The 13,212-nt window shown below is 40.5% G+C and overlaps 1 long non-coding RNA gene across 1 annotated transcript in view; it reads left to right on the forward strand.

Moving 5' to 3' along the window:
- Positions 1-13,212, forward strand: part of LOC141581078 (uncharacterized) — a 675,731-nt gene that overhangs the window by 26,360 nt on the left and 636,159 nt on the right. The gene's annotated exons all lie outside the window — the stretch shown is intronic.

Here is a 13,212-nt window from a genome sequence, read left to right on the forward strand (position 1 = left end):
TTCTCTATTCTATTCCATTGGTCTATGTGTCTGTTTTTATGCCGTTTTGGTTACCGTAGCTCTCTAGCATAATTTGAAGTCAGGTAATGTGATTTCTCCAGTTTTGTTCTTTTTGCTTTGGATGACTTTGGTTAGTCTAGGCCTTTTTTGGTCCTTTTTAAATTTTTTATTTTCTTTTAATCTTCCACTGCAAAAGGCCAACAGCTTACCTTTTGTGGTTCTGTACAAATTTTAGGATTGTTTTTTCTATTCGGTGAAGAATATCATTAGTATTTTGATAGGGATTGCATTGAATATGTAGATTGTAGATGGCTTTGGGTAGCATGGACATTTCTAACAATATTGATTTTTTTCCTATTTGTGAACATGGAATATTTTTCCTTTTTTTGGTGTCCTTTTCAATTTCTTTCATCAGTGTTTCATAGTTTTCATTATAGAGATATTTCACTTCTTTGGTTAATTCCTAGGTGTTTAATTTTATGTGTGGCTGTTGTAAATAGGATTACATTTTTGATTTCTTTTTTACATTGTTTGCTGTTCACATATAGAAATGCTACTGATTTTTGTATGTTGATTTTGTATCCTGCAACTTTCCTGAATTTGTTTATCAGTTCTTTTTTTTTTGAGACAGAGTTTCGCTCTTGTTACCCAGGCTGGAGTGCAGTGGCGCGGTCTCGGCTCACCACAACCTCTGCCTCCTGGGTTCAGGCAATTCTCCTGCCTCAGCCTCCCGAGTAGCTGGGATTACAGGCATGCGCTACCATGCCCAGCTAATTTTTTGTATTTTTAGTAGAGACGGGGTTTCACCATGTTGACCAGGATGGTCTCGATCTCTCGACCTCGTGATCCACCCGCCTCGGCCTCCCAAAGTGCTGGGATTACAGGCTTGAGCCACCGCGCCCGGCCTGTTTATCAGTTCTAATAGTTTTCTTGTGGAGTCTTTAGGGTTTTCCAAATGTAAGATTATATTATCTGCAAACAAGAATAAGTCGACATCCTCCTTTCCAATTTGGATGCTTTTTATATCTTTCTCTTGTCTCATTGTTCCAGCTAGGACTTCCAGTACCATGTTGAATAACAGTGGTGACAGTGGGCATCCTTGCCATGTCCCAGATCTTAGAGGAAAGACTTTCAGTTTTTCCCCATTCTTTATGATTCTCACTGTGGGTCTGTTATATATGGCTTTTATTATGTTGAGGTATGTTCCTTCTATCCTGTCTTTTGGGAGTTTTTATCATGAAGGGATTTTGACTTTCATCAAATGCCTTTTCAGCACCAATTGAAATGATCATATGGTTTTTATCCTTCATTCTTTTGATAGGGTGTATCACATTGATTGATTGGCATATATTGAACCATCCTTGCATCTCAGGAATAAATCCCACTTGGTCATGTTGGATATTTTTCTAATGTATTGTTGAAGTGTTTGCTAATATTTGATGGAGGAATTTTGCAACAATATTCATCAGAGATATTGGCCTATAGTTTTCTTTTTTTGATATGTCTTTGTCTGGTTTTGGTATCAGGGTAATATTGGCCTCATAGAATGAGTTTGAAAGTATTTCCTCCTCCTTTATTTTTAGGAATAGTTTGGGTAGGATTGGTATTAGTCCTTCTTTAAATGTTTGGTAGAATTCAGCAGTGAAGCTATCAGGTCTCACACTTTTCTTTATGGAGAGATTTTTATTATGGCTTTAATCTTGTTGCTTGTTATTGGTCTATTCAGGTTTTGGATTTCTTTCTGATTCAATCTTGGTAGGTTGTATGTGTCTATGAATTTGTTAATTTCTTCTAGATTTTCCAGTTTATTGACATATAGTTGCTCAGAGTAGCCACTAATGATCCTCTGAATTCCTGCAATATCAGTTGTAATGTCTCCTTTTTCATGCCTAATCTTATTTATTTATCTTGTTTTCTTTGTTAGTCTGGCTAAAGGTTTATCATTTTTGTTTAACTTTTCAAAAAACCGACATTTTGTTTCATTGATCACATATATATATATATATATATATATATATATATATATTTTTTTTTTTTTTTTTTTTTTTTTTTTTTCTTTTTTTTTTAGACAGAGTCTTGCTCTGTCACCCAGGCTGGAGTGCATTGGCATGATCTTGGCTCACTGTGACCTCTACCTCCCAGGTTTAAGTGGTTCTCCTGCCTCAGCCTCCCCAGTAGCTGGGACTACCAGTGCGTGCCACCACATCTGGCTAATTTTTGTATTTTTAGTAGGGACAGTGTTTCACTATGTTGGCCAGGCTGGTCTTAAACTCCTGACCTCAGGTGATCTGCCAGCCTTGGCCTCCCGAAGTGCTGGGGTTACAGGTGTGAGGCACCACACCTGGCCTTGTATTGTTTTTTACTTATCATTCAATTTCATTTGTTTCTGCTCTGATCTTTATTTTTTTCTTCTACTATTTTTGGCTTTGGTTTGCTCTTGCTTTTCTAGTTCTTTAAGATGCATCATTAGATTGTTTATTTGAAGTTTTCCCTTTTTTTTTGTTGTAGGCACTCATAGTTATGAATTTCCCTCTGAGTACTGCTTTTGCTGTGTCCTATAGGTTTTGGTATGTTGTGTTTCCATTATCATTTGTTTCAGGAAAAATTTCAGTTTCCTTCTAAATTTCTTCATCGATCTACTGGTCATTAAGGAGCATGCTGTTTAATTTCCATATATTTGTATGGTTTCCAAAATTCCTCTTATTATTAATTTCCAGTTCTATTCCACTGTGGTCAGAGAATATGCCTGATATTATTTCAATTTTTTTTGAGTGTTTTAAGGTGTGTTTTGTGGCTTAACATATGGTCTGTCTTTGAGAATGATCCATGTGGTGAGGAAAAGAATGTGTGTCCTGTAAATATCTATTAGATCCATTAGGTTTATAGTGCAGATTAAGTCTGATATTTCTTTGTTGATTTTGTGTTTGGAAGATTTGTCCAATGCTGAAAGTAAAGTGTTAAGTCTCCAGCTATTATTGTATTGGGGCCTATCTCTCTCTTTGGCTCTAATAATATTTGCTTTATATATCTGGGTGCTCCAGTATTGGGTACATATATAATTGTTATATCTTCTTGTTGAATTGACCCCTTATCATTATATAGTGAGCTTCTTTGTCACTTACAGTTTTTTTTTTTTGTTTGTTTTTTTTGAGATGGAGTCTTATTCTGTCTCCCAGGCTGGATTGCAAGGGCATGATCTTGGCTTACTGAAATTTTGGCCTACTGGGGTCAAGCAATTCTCCTGCCTAGCCTTCTGAGTAGCTGGGACTACAGCTGCCCACCACCATGCCCAGCTAATTTTTGTATTTTTTGTAGAGATGGGGTTTCATCATATTGGCCAGGCTGGTCTTGAAACTCCTGATCTTGTGATCCACCTGGCTTGGCCTCCCAAAGTGCTGGGATTACAGGCATCAGCCACCATGCCCATTCATGTCTTGTAGTTTTTGTCTTGAAATCTGTTTTTTCTGATATAAGTATAGCTACTCCTGCTCTTTTTTTGGTTTCTGTCCGCGTGGAGCACCTTTTTTTAACCTTTTATTTTTAGTGTATGTATGTCTTGATAGCTGAAGTGTGTTTCTTGTGTGCAACAGATCAATGGGTCTTGTTTTTTCATCCATTCATCCACTCTATGTCTTTTGATTGGAGAATTTAGTCCATTTACATTCAATGTTATGTAAATGACATAGCATTATGAAGTTCTTAGCTAGAACAATATTGACATGATTTAGTTTCTTGCTTTTAATTTTTTTTTTTATCCATTGGATGTTTTTTGGCTTGAGGTTACCATGAGGCTTGCAAATACTATTTTATAATTCATTATTTTAACCTGATAACAACTTAACACTGTTTGCATAAACAAATAAGCAAAAAGAAAACCAATAAAAACTGTATGCCTTAACTTCATCCTCCTGCTTTTTAACTTTTTGTTGTTTCTATTCATAACTTATTGTACTGACTATGTCTTGAAAAGTTGTTGTGGTTATTATTTTTGGCTGGTTTATAATTTATTCTTTCTACATAGGATAAGAGTAGTTTACATACCATAGCTACAGTGTTATCATATTTTGTGTTTTTTCTTTGTGTATTTACTATTACCAGTGAGTTTTGTACCTTCAGATGGTTCTTCTTCCTCGTTAACATTCTTTTCTTTCTGATTGAATAACTCACTTTGGCATTTCTTGTAGGACAGATCTGGTGTAGAGGAAATCCCTCAGCTTTTGTTTGTCTGGGAAAGTCTTTATTTCTCCTTCCTGACTGAATGACATTTTTGCTGGTTATACTCTTCTAGGTTAAATTTTTTTCCTTCAGTACTTTAAATGTGCCACGCCACTCTCTCCTGGCCTGTAAGGTTTCTACTCAAAAGTCTTCTCACAGATGTATTGGAGCTCCATTGCATGTTATTCGTTGCTTTTTTTTTTGCTGCTTTTAGGATTCTTTCTTTATTCTTGAATTTTGGGAGTTTGATTATTAAATGCCTTGTGGTAGTCTGAATCTCCTTAGTATTGTTTAATTCTCTTCTTGGATATTGATATCTTTCTTTAGGTTTGGGAAGTTCTTTGTCATTATCCCTTTCAATAAACTTTCTACTCCTATCTCTTTATCCCCTCTTTAAAGCCAAAACCTTTTAGATTTGCCATTTTGAGGCTATTTTCTAGATCCTGTAGGCATGATTTATTGTTTCTTTTTCTTTTTCTCTTTTGTCTCCTCTGACTGTGTATTTTCAAAAAGAGCCTGTCTTCAGGTTCACTAAGTATCTTTTCTGCTTGATTAATTCTGCTATTAAAGAACTCTGATATATTCTTCGGTATGCCAATGGAGTTTTTCAGTGTCACAATTTCTGCTTGATGCATTTTTATTATTTCAATCTCTTTGTTAAATTTTATCTGATAGAATTATGAATCCTTCCAAAAAAAGAATTATGAATTCCTTCTCTATGTTATCTTGAATTTCTTTGAGTTTCCTTAATACAGCTATTTTGAATTCTCTGTCTGAAAGATCACAGATGTCTGTTTCTCCAGGATTGGTCTGTGGTACCTTATTTAGTTCCTTTGGTGAACTAAATAAGGTTTTCCTGGATGGTGTTAAGGCTAGTAGACGTTCTTCAGTGTCTACGCAGTAAAGAGTTAGATATTTATTGTAGACTTCACTTTCTGGGCTTATTTGTACCCACCCTTTCTGCGAAGGCTCTTCAGATATTTGAAAAGACTTGGCTGTTTTGACCTAGGCTGTATCTGCTTTAGCGGACACCCTAAGCCCAGTAATGCTGTAGTTCTTGTAGACTCATAGAGGTATTCTTTTGGTCTTAGACAAGATATGGGAGAAATCTCTGGATTACCGGGCAGAGACTCTTGTTCTTTTCACTACTTTCTTCTAAACAAATAGTCTCTCTTTCTCTGTTCTGAGCCACCTAAAGCTGGGGGTAGGTCAAAACAGCCAAGTCTTTTCAAATATCTGAAGAGCCTTCACAAAAAGAATGTACAAATAAGCCCAAACAGTGAAGTCTGCAATAAACATCTAACTCTTTACTGTCTAGACACTGAAGAACATCTACTAGCCTCAACATCATCCAGGAAAACCTTATTTAGTTCATCGAAGGAACTAAATAAGGTACCACAGACTAATCCTGGAGAAACAGACATCTGAGTGATTTCAGCACTTCCTTGGCTGCCACAGCTAGTGTCTTAGTATGTCATGTGCCCTCTGATTCCACTATTTCTGGGCCTAGTTCAGCACCTGAACTTGCCTAAGATTTTCAGTTCACATGGCCCAGACTGCCTTTCAAGTTTACTCAAGTTCGGACTGCTGGGATTGGTGATTCTGCTATGTCTAGGTCTGGTTTAAATGCTCCCTCTGTGGGCAGGCATTGGCTACATTTGGTCTGGTTTTCCTTTCCTCTCTAATAGGACAGCAGAGTTTAGTACCTCACAATTGCTGTGCTCTCCCACTGGCAGTGCTCAGAATGCTCTCTGGGCTACCCAGCTGATGCCTGGGTTGGGGGAGGGGTGGCGTTGACAATCCAGGACTGGTTTTTCTACCTCTTCAGTGCCTCTTTCAGTGATATAAAGTTAAAACCAGGTACTATGAGTGCTCACCTGATTTTTGGTTCTAATGCAGGTAGACAGTTGTCAAATTGGTGTCCTTGTGGGGGTGGGGGGGACAATTGATGAAGCCTTCTATTCTGCTGTCTTGCCCTGTCTCTTTGCTTTATGAAGTCTCTTTGAGGGTATTTTTTTTTTTTTTGAGACAGAGTGTCACTCTTGTTACCCAGGCTGCAGTGCAATGGCGTGATCTCGGCTCACCGCAACCTCCGCCTCCTGGGTTCAAGCAATTCTCCTGCCTCAGCCTCCTGAGTAGCTGGGATTACAGGCACGTGCCACCATGCCCAGCTAATTTTTTGTATTTTTAGTAGAGACGGGGTTTCACTATGTTGACCAGGATGGTCTCGATCTCTCGACCTCGTGATCCACCCGCCTCGGCCTCCCAAAGTGCTGGGATTACAGGCTTGAACCACCGCACCCGGCCTCTTTGAGGGTATTAATCAGCATTAAAAAAAAGCGTCTCTGCCCCATGCATTATTTAAATTTCTTCTGAGTTGCTTTTGCTTCATTTATTTTAGGTACTACTCTTTCATTTTAGGAGTTTTCTCATAAGTCTGGTGATCCTAGGTTGCCATTTCATATTAAGAATGAGGCACTAAAAAGCAAATAGGAAGTTCGTGCAGGCTCGTAAAGCTTGTTGAATGATGGGTTTGCTTCTACATCATTGTCCCAGGAGACTCATTAGATGGGAGATTCCCCTGATGTCAGCGAGTGGAATTCCTTCCATTGGTACTTCAGAGAAGAGGCTTCTGATCTCCTGATTCAGGAGATAGCCCCCACCCTTTTTTTTTTTTTTTTTTTTTTTTTTTAAAGACAAAGTCTTTGGAGTCTTAGTTGTTGCCCAGGCTGGAGTGTAGGAGTGCAGTGGTGTGATCTCAGGTCATTGTAACCTCTGCCTCCTGGGTTCAAGTGATTCTTTGGCCTTAGTCTCCCAGTCAGCTGGGATTACAGGTGCCTGCCACCATGCTTGGCTAATTTTTGTATTTTCAGTAGAGATGCAGTTTCACCATATTGACTAGGGTAGTCTCGAATTCCTGATCCACCTGCCTCAGCCTCCCAAAGTATTAGGATTAGAGGTGTGAGACACCACGCCCAGCTAGAGATAACCCTTTGATTGGACAGGTTCTAAAGGAGTGGAGGAGAAAGATTTGGAGTGAAATCATTTTCTGCGTGTACTTTCAATTAATTTCTGTGGGTTCATCCCTGAGCCTTGACTTGTACTATACGGAGTCTTATGTCCTGAGAGTGAGAAGAGAAGAGGCAGAGCAACTGCTGTTACAGAAACTTCACCTTACCCTCATTCCTCTCTTTTCTGCTTTGTATCTCATCCCTGCCCACTGGTGTACCTGGGACCTGAGCCTCTTTAATTTGCTTTGTTGGTGAATTGTCTCTTTTCTTATCACATTTCTGCCTGCATCCTCTCTGCACACCAATTCCAGTCGTTCTGGGCCATAACATTTGGGATTCTTCTGATGCAGATTATTGAGATCTCTGTTTCTGTCTCCTTGATTTAATGCACTTGTTTTTAAGGAGAGGCTTTCTCATGCTTTAGTAAGGTTGGCAGTGACTGACAGGGCAATGGGGTTGTTTCTCTTGATCAGAGGAAATTATTTTTTAAAAAATCTGTAATTGCTTAGAACAACATTAGAAAATACAGATAAGCAAAAATAGGAGGAAAATCAAACACAATTCTGTCACCTATTTTGGTGTGTATTCTTCTAACTAAAAAAATGCATCTCTAATTTTATAAGTAATATAGACTTCTATAAAAGTGATTATGCTGTAGTTACTGGTCTGTCTGTAAAAGAAATCTTTTTCTCACTCATTAATACAAAGTGAATGTGTTCTTGGGTCAATAACTATGGATACATGACATATTCCATTGTATTAATGACCCGTTTTAGAGGATTTAGATTCTTTTCAACATTTTTCTATTTAAACATTGTTGCAGTGAACATGCTTATGTATATTTATGTTCATTTGCTGGGAAGAATTCTAACAACAAAGTTCTAGAGGCATTCTGATTGTCTTTAATCGAAGAAGAGACAGAAAACTGAGGGAAGCACTGTTGGGATCATGCCCTGGGAAGCACCAGGCATGTAGCAAGACCTGGGTAAGTGTTATTAAGTGAACGAAGGTCAAAGTTAGCATGAGGAGTTTTGGTAAGATGGATTAAAAAATCGGCTCTGAAGTCTCTGAGGAGACAACTTGGAAACACAACTTTATGTCTGTAAGGAAGGCATCTGTGAAACTCCGAAAACCTGGCAGTATCAGGTTTCATAAGGAACAAGTCTCACCCTTTTATCCAGCTTAGTTACTGAAACAAAATAGAATTTTTTTAGGTCCAAGTGATTGAATGAATTAGAATATATAATGCCTACTTTTATGTCTGGAATCATCTTTATCTCTATCACAATTTCCATCATGTATTCTGGTGGTCTTCTTTATCCTCTATTGAGATTACGGAACAGGGTTGAGATGAGGATGTAAATATCTGAAAAACTGGAGCAACTAGTCAGCTAGGAAAAAAAAAAAAAAAAAAAAGAAGATATAAAAATCTTCTTTTTACTCTCTGTTTTCTTTACGTTTCTTTTTCTTTTTTAAAATCTCCAATCTTTGCTACAGCAGTGCGTTCCTCTCAAATCACCCACTCATTCCTTCAGGGGTCATTGGAGAGTTATTATATTTTAAGTCTAGTTCGCAGGTATGACTTCAGATGCAGTAAAAGCTTCTACTGAGACTGTCTAAAACGTCTCTTGAATCATCTGCCTAGAACACAGCAAGAACCAGGAAATGAGCTGACAAGACTGAGGAAAATAGGCAGCGTCAAGCTGATGAACTGAGGCGTGGGCATTTTACTCATAGGAAAGGCCCTCAGAGCCTGCTCTGAGTGTGCATTGAAAACAACAAGTGTGATCAGCGGATCCCAAACACCCAGCAGATTCACGTGGGGGTGATCAAGTGTGATCAGTGGATTCCAAACACCCAGCAGATTCACGTGGGGGTGATCTGGCTGTGACACCTGTCACCCCGTTGATGGCCAGGGTTGATTTGGTTGATCTGGCTGGCTAGGTGAGATTCCCCCCTTACTGTGCCACACGTGTCCCTCCTGAATCTGTGTGCTCAGTTGAAGAGGATGGCCATCCTGGATAGAAGAGGACCCGTCTTTGGTCAAGGGTATACAAGCATCTGTGCCCCCTTGCTAGAACCTCCAAACAAGCTCTCAAGGTCCAAACATCGAGTAGATTATTAGCAATGGATTAGAAAAGGGAGCTTGGACAGCTGGAAGGAAGCAGACCCAATGAACTGATGAACTGAGGTGTGGGCATTTTACTCATGGGAAAGGCCCTCAGAACCTACTCTTGAGTGTTCACTGAGAACAAGTATGATCAGGCTGCAGTAAAATGTTCAAGAACTGTTAGGTTCTAAAGTGGAAGCCAACCCAAAAAGAAATAAAAAGTCCATGTGTCAAATGCTGTATCTCATTCTCCCTTTTAAATGGTTTTGCCTCTAGCATAGTTGCAGGTCAGTGCTCCAGGGACACTAAATGGCTTGTTGGCAGAACAAAATGCTGGTCCCACAGTGCTTGCGCATGCTCCAGCACCGGGAGGGGATGTGCTGCAGCTTGTCCTGAGACAGATGGAAGGCTGTACCTCTTTCTGGTCAAAAATCAAATTGTAGGAAATTCTTCATTCACTGTGCAAGCAGTGAAGCTGGAAGTATAAGTAGAATGGAAAAACAATCTTTCTTTCTTAAGATCCTGAGGAAGGGGAAATCTTTGCTGTCAGGAGGAATGAAGCTGGAATTGGATAGCATGGAGCATGAATGATAGTAATCATTGTTATGTGTTCTTTGTGCAAATGTGTGTGGAGCACGTTTAGGAGTTAGAAGTGGGTTGTGTGGAACAGAAATACAGAAATACGGAGAAATCAGGAGAGGCTGATGGGTGGAGAGGAGATCCTGAGAGTGGGAAAAGGGAGAGTGGGCCTGAGAGAGGCCCAGGAATCCGTGGGCTGCAGTGTACCAGGACCAACGCACTGGGGCTGTGCGGGGCAGGGCAGAGGAGGGAGTAGGCTGGAGCCAGAGAAGGCCACCATTGTGTGCATGAGGGTGTGTTTGCATTGGCAAGTGGGTGTGGGAGTGGGCATGAGTGTATGTGGGGATGCATGACTGTGTGAGATGAGGGGTGTGTGTGTGTGTGTGTGTGTGAGAAATGTGCATGCGTAAAAATGTGTGAGCGTGAGAATGTATCAGTGTATGTGTGTGTGAGAATGTACATGTGAAGATGTGAGTGGGTGTGAGAGGATCTATATGTCTGAGTGTTGCAGAATATGTGTGTGAGTGTATGCATGTGTCTGTGTGAGAGGATGTGTGTGAGTGTGTGAGAGGATTTGTGTGTGTGTGGGATGATGTGTATGAGTGTGTGGGAGGATGTATGAATGTGTTTGTGGGATGATGTGTGTGAGTGTGTGAGAGAATCTGTGAGTGTTAATGCATGTGGGATGTGTGTGTGAGGATGTATGAGTGTGAGTGTAGAATGATGTGTGTGTGTGGGAGGGTGTATGAGTGTGTGTGTGTGTGTGAGATGATGTGTGTGAGTGTGGGATAATGTGTGTGTGTGGGATGATGTGTGTGTGTGTGGGAGGGTGTATGAGTGTGTGTGTGTGGGATGCTGTGTGTGAGTGTGTGGGATGATGTGTGTGTGTGTGGGAGGGTGTATGAGTGTGAGTGTGTATGGGATGATGTGTGTGAGTGTGTGGGATGTGTGTGAGTTTGTGGGAGGGTGTATGAGTGTGAGTGTGTGGGATGGTGTGTTTGAGTGTGTGGGATGATGTGTGTGTGTGAGGATGTATGTGTGTGTGAGACGATGTGTGTGGGTGTGTGGGAGGGTGTATGAGTGTGTGTGTGAGACGTTGTGTGTGAGTGTGTGAGAGGGTGTATGAGTGTGTGTGTGTGGGATGATGTGTGTGGGAGGATGTATGAGTGTGAGTGTGTGTGTGTGGGAGGATGTATGAGTGTGTGTGTGTGGGAGGATGTATGAGTGTGAATGTATGTGGGATGTGTGTGTGAGTGTGTGAGGATCTATGTGTGTGGGCATTGTAGGATGTGTATGTGTGAATGTGGGAATGTATGCGTGTTTGAGTGTGTTAGAATCTGAGTGTATGTTTGTGAGTAATGTTGTATGTGTTTGTCTAATCAAAGAAAATCTCATGTTTGAGGCCACTAGAAAAGGATTTCTCCAAACTTTAGGATGCCTGGAATTTTAGCCGACAATATTCTCTGACACCAGCTTTATACTGTGTTGGTGACGCTTTCTCTGGGACAGCTGCATGGAACAGTGTTGGTTCAGAAGTCCGGAGTCAGCTTGCTGAGAGGCGTTCTCTGTGTGAACCTGGGCAAATAACTTCACCTCTCTGTCCCTTAGTTTCCTTGTCTCTGGAATGTGGGTGGCAAGAATAGTTCCTACCTTATAGGGTAGTTGTGAGGGTTAAATAAATGAGTTAGTGCATATAAGGCATTTGGCATGTTGCCTGGAACATAGTAAGTGCTAAATAAAAGTTAGTTGTTATCAAAGTGTTGGGTAAAGGCAAACTTCATGCCCATTCTGGCTGTCATTTAAAAAATGACTTAATGTTTGATTAAAATAGTCACATCAAAGGTCAAAATATATAACAAAGCGAAGCGTTTCTTCTTCCCTGTGTCCCCCATTCCTATAGTTCTCACACCCCTGTAAACATGTAAGTACTGGTATTAGTTTTTTGTGCAAACTTTCAGAGATATTTTACTTTATGCATGTAGAAGCAAACACAAACATATCTCCTCCTTCTTACACAAATGACAGTATATTTTGCATATTGTTTCTATACTTTTCCTTTGTAAACTTAAAGATGTGGCGATCTTTCCATATTCGTACAGAATGAACCTCCTTACTTTTTTTTTTTTTTTTTCTTTTTAAACTGCATAGTATTCCATTGTTTGGATGCACCGGACCTTATCTACTCATTTTCTTTTGATGGACATTTAGGTTGTTTCCAACGTCTTCCAAACTGTCTGACATGATGTTTTTCAGCCCCAATACTGGGCAGAGCCATCTGCCATGAAACATTTCTAGGAGGTTATCCATGTACTACGGAGGAGCTGAAAAAAAAGTTCTTGTATCCTCTTTTATCCCCGCTTTTTGCTGTAGTAAACTGTGATCAGGCCAGCCAAGAGGGTTTTACGGGATTTGGGCTTTGTACCATCAACATTCATTAAATAATACTGGAATTTGTTCCTACCACGGATGAAGACTTAGCCAGTTGGTAATAACTCACACATTTGCTGCCCGAAAAGGAGCACACAGCTCGTAAAGGTGACTAACGTGGACAGTCCAGTCAGCCCTTCCCCAGCGCAGCGCGCACTCACCAGCAGAGGGCGCTCTTCTTTTGGGAAAAAATGCAGATGTCTCTGGGAAAGGTTTAAAACTTCACACGGGGACACCGAGTGTGGTGTTTCTCTTCTCTGCAGTGGATTGGTGTGTCGCTCCCTTGAATATTAGGGATTAGCTGAATACTGCATTTCTCTGTGTTTTGAGTGTGTTTGTGTCTGGGGAGTTGTGGGGACGAAGAGAGTCCAGCATTCCCCAGAGGTTTGAGGAGACAACCTGTGATTTGATCCAGAACCAGGGATTATAGTTTTTCCCTTCTGTAGGGTATGAGGCATCCTGGCCTTGTCCTGTGTTTCAAGATGAGAAACCACACACATATATCCCAGTTTTCTGGGATATGCTTGTGAGATGATAAGGCCCTAAACCCTTGTTTATATGACCCTGGTGAGACTGCTCTTTCTGGTTGGTGCTACCGAAAAATCCAGCAAAAATCTATCTCATTACTTTAAAGGGGAAGAGGAAAAGCATTGACAGCCCCCCACACCTTTTTTTTAAAAGACAGCATCTCACTCTGTCACCCAGGCTGGAGTGCAGGGGCACTATCTCAGCTTACTGCCACCTCTACCTCAAGCAATCCTCCCACCCCAGCCTCCTGAGTAGCTGGGACTACAGGCACATGCTACCGTGCCTGGCTATTTTTGTATTTTCTGTGGAGACAGGATTTCAGTATGTTGCCCAGGTTGGTCT

Source organism: Saimiri boliviensis, chromosome 1 (assembly GCF_048565385.1).
Source record: "Saimiri boliviensis isolate mSaiBol1 chromosome 1, mSaiBol1.pri, whole genome shotgun sequence".
Classification (NCBI taxonomy): domain Eukaryota; kingdom Metazoa; phylum Chordata; class Mammalia; order Primates; family Cebidae; genus Saimiri; species Saimiri boliviensis.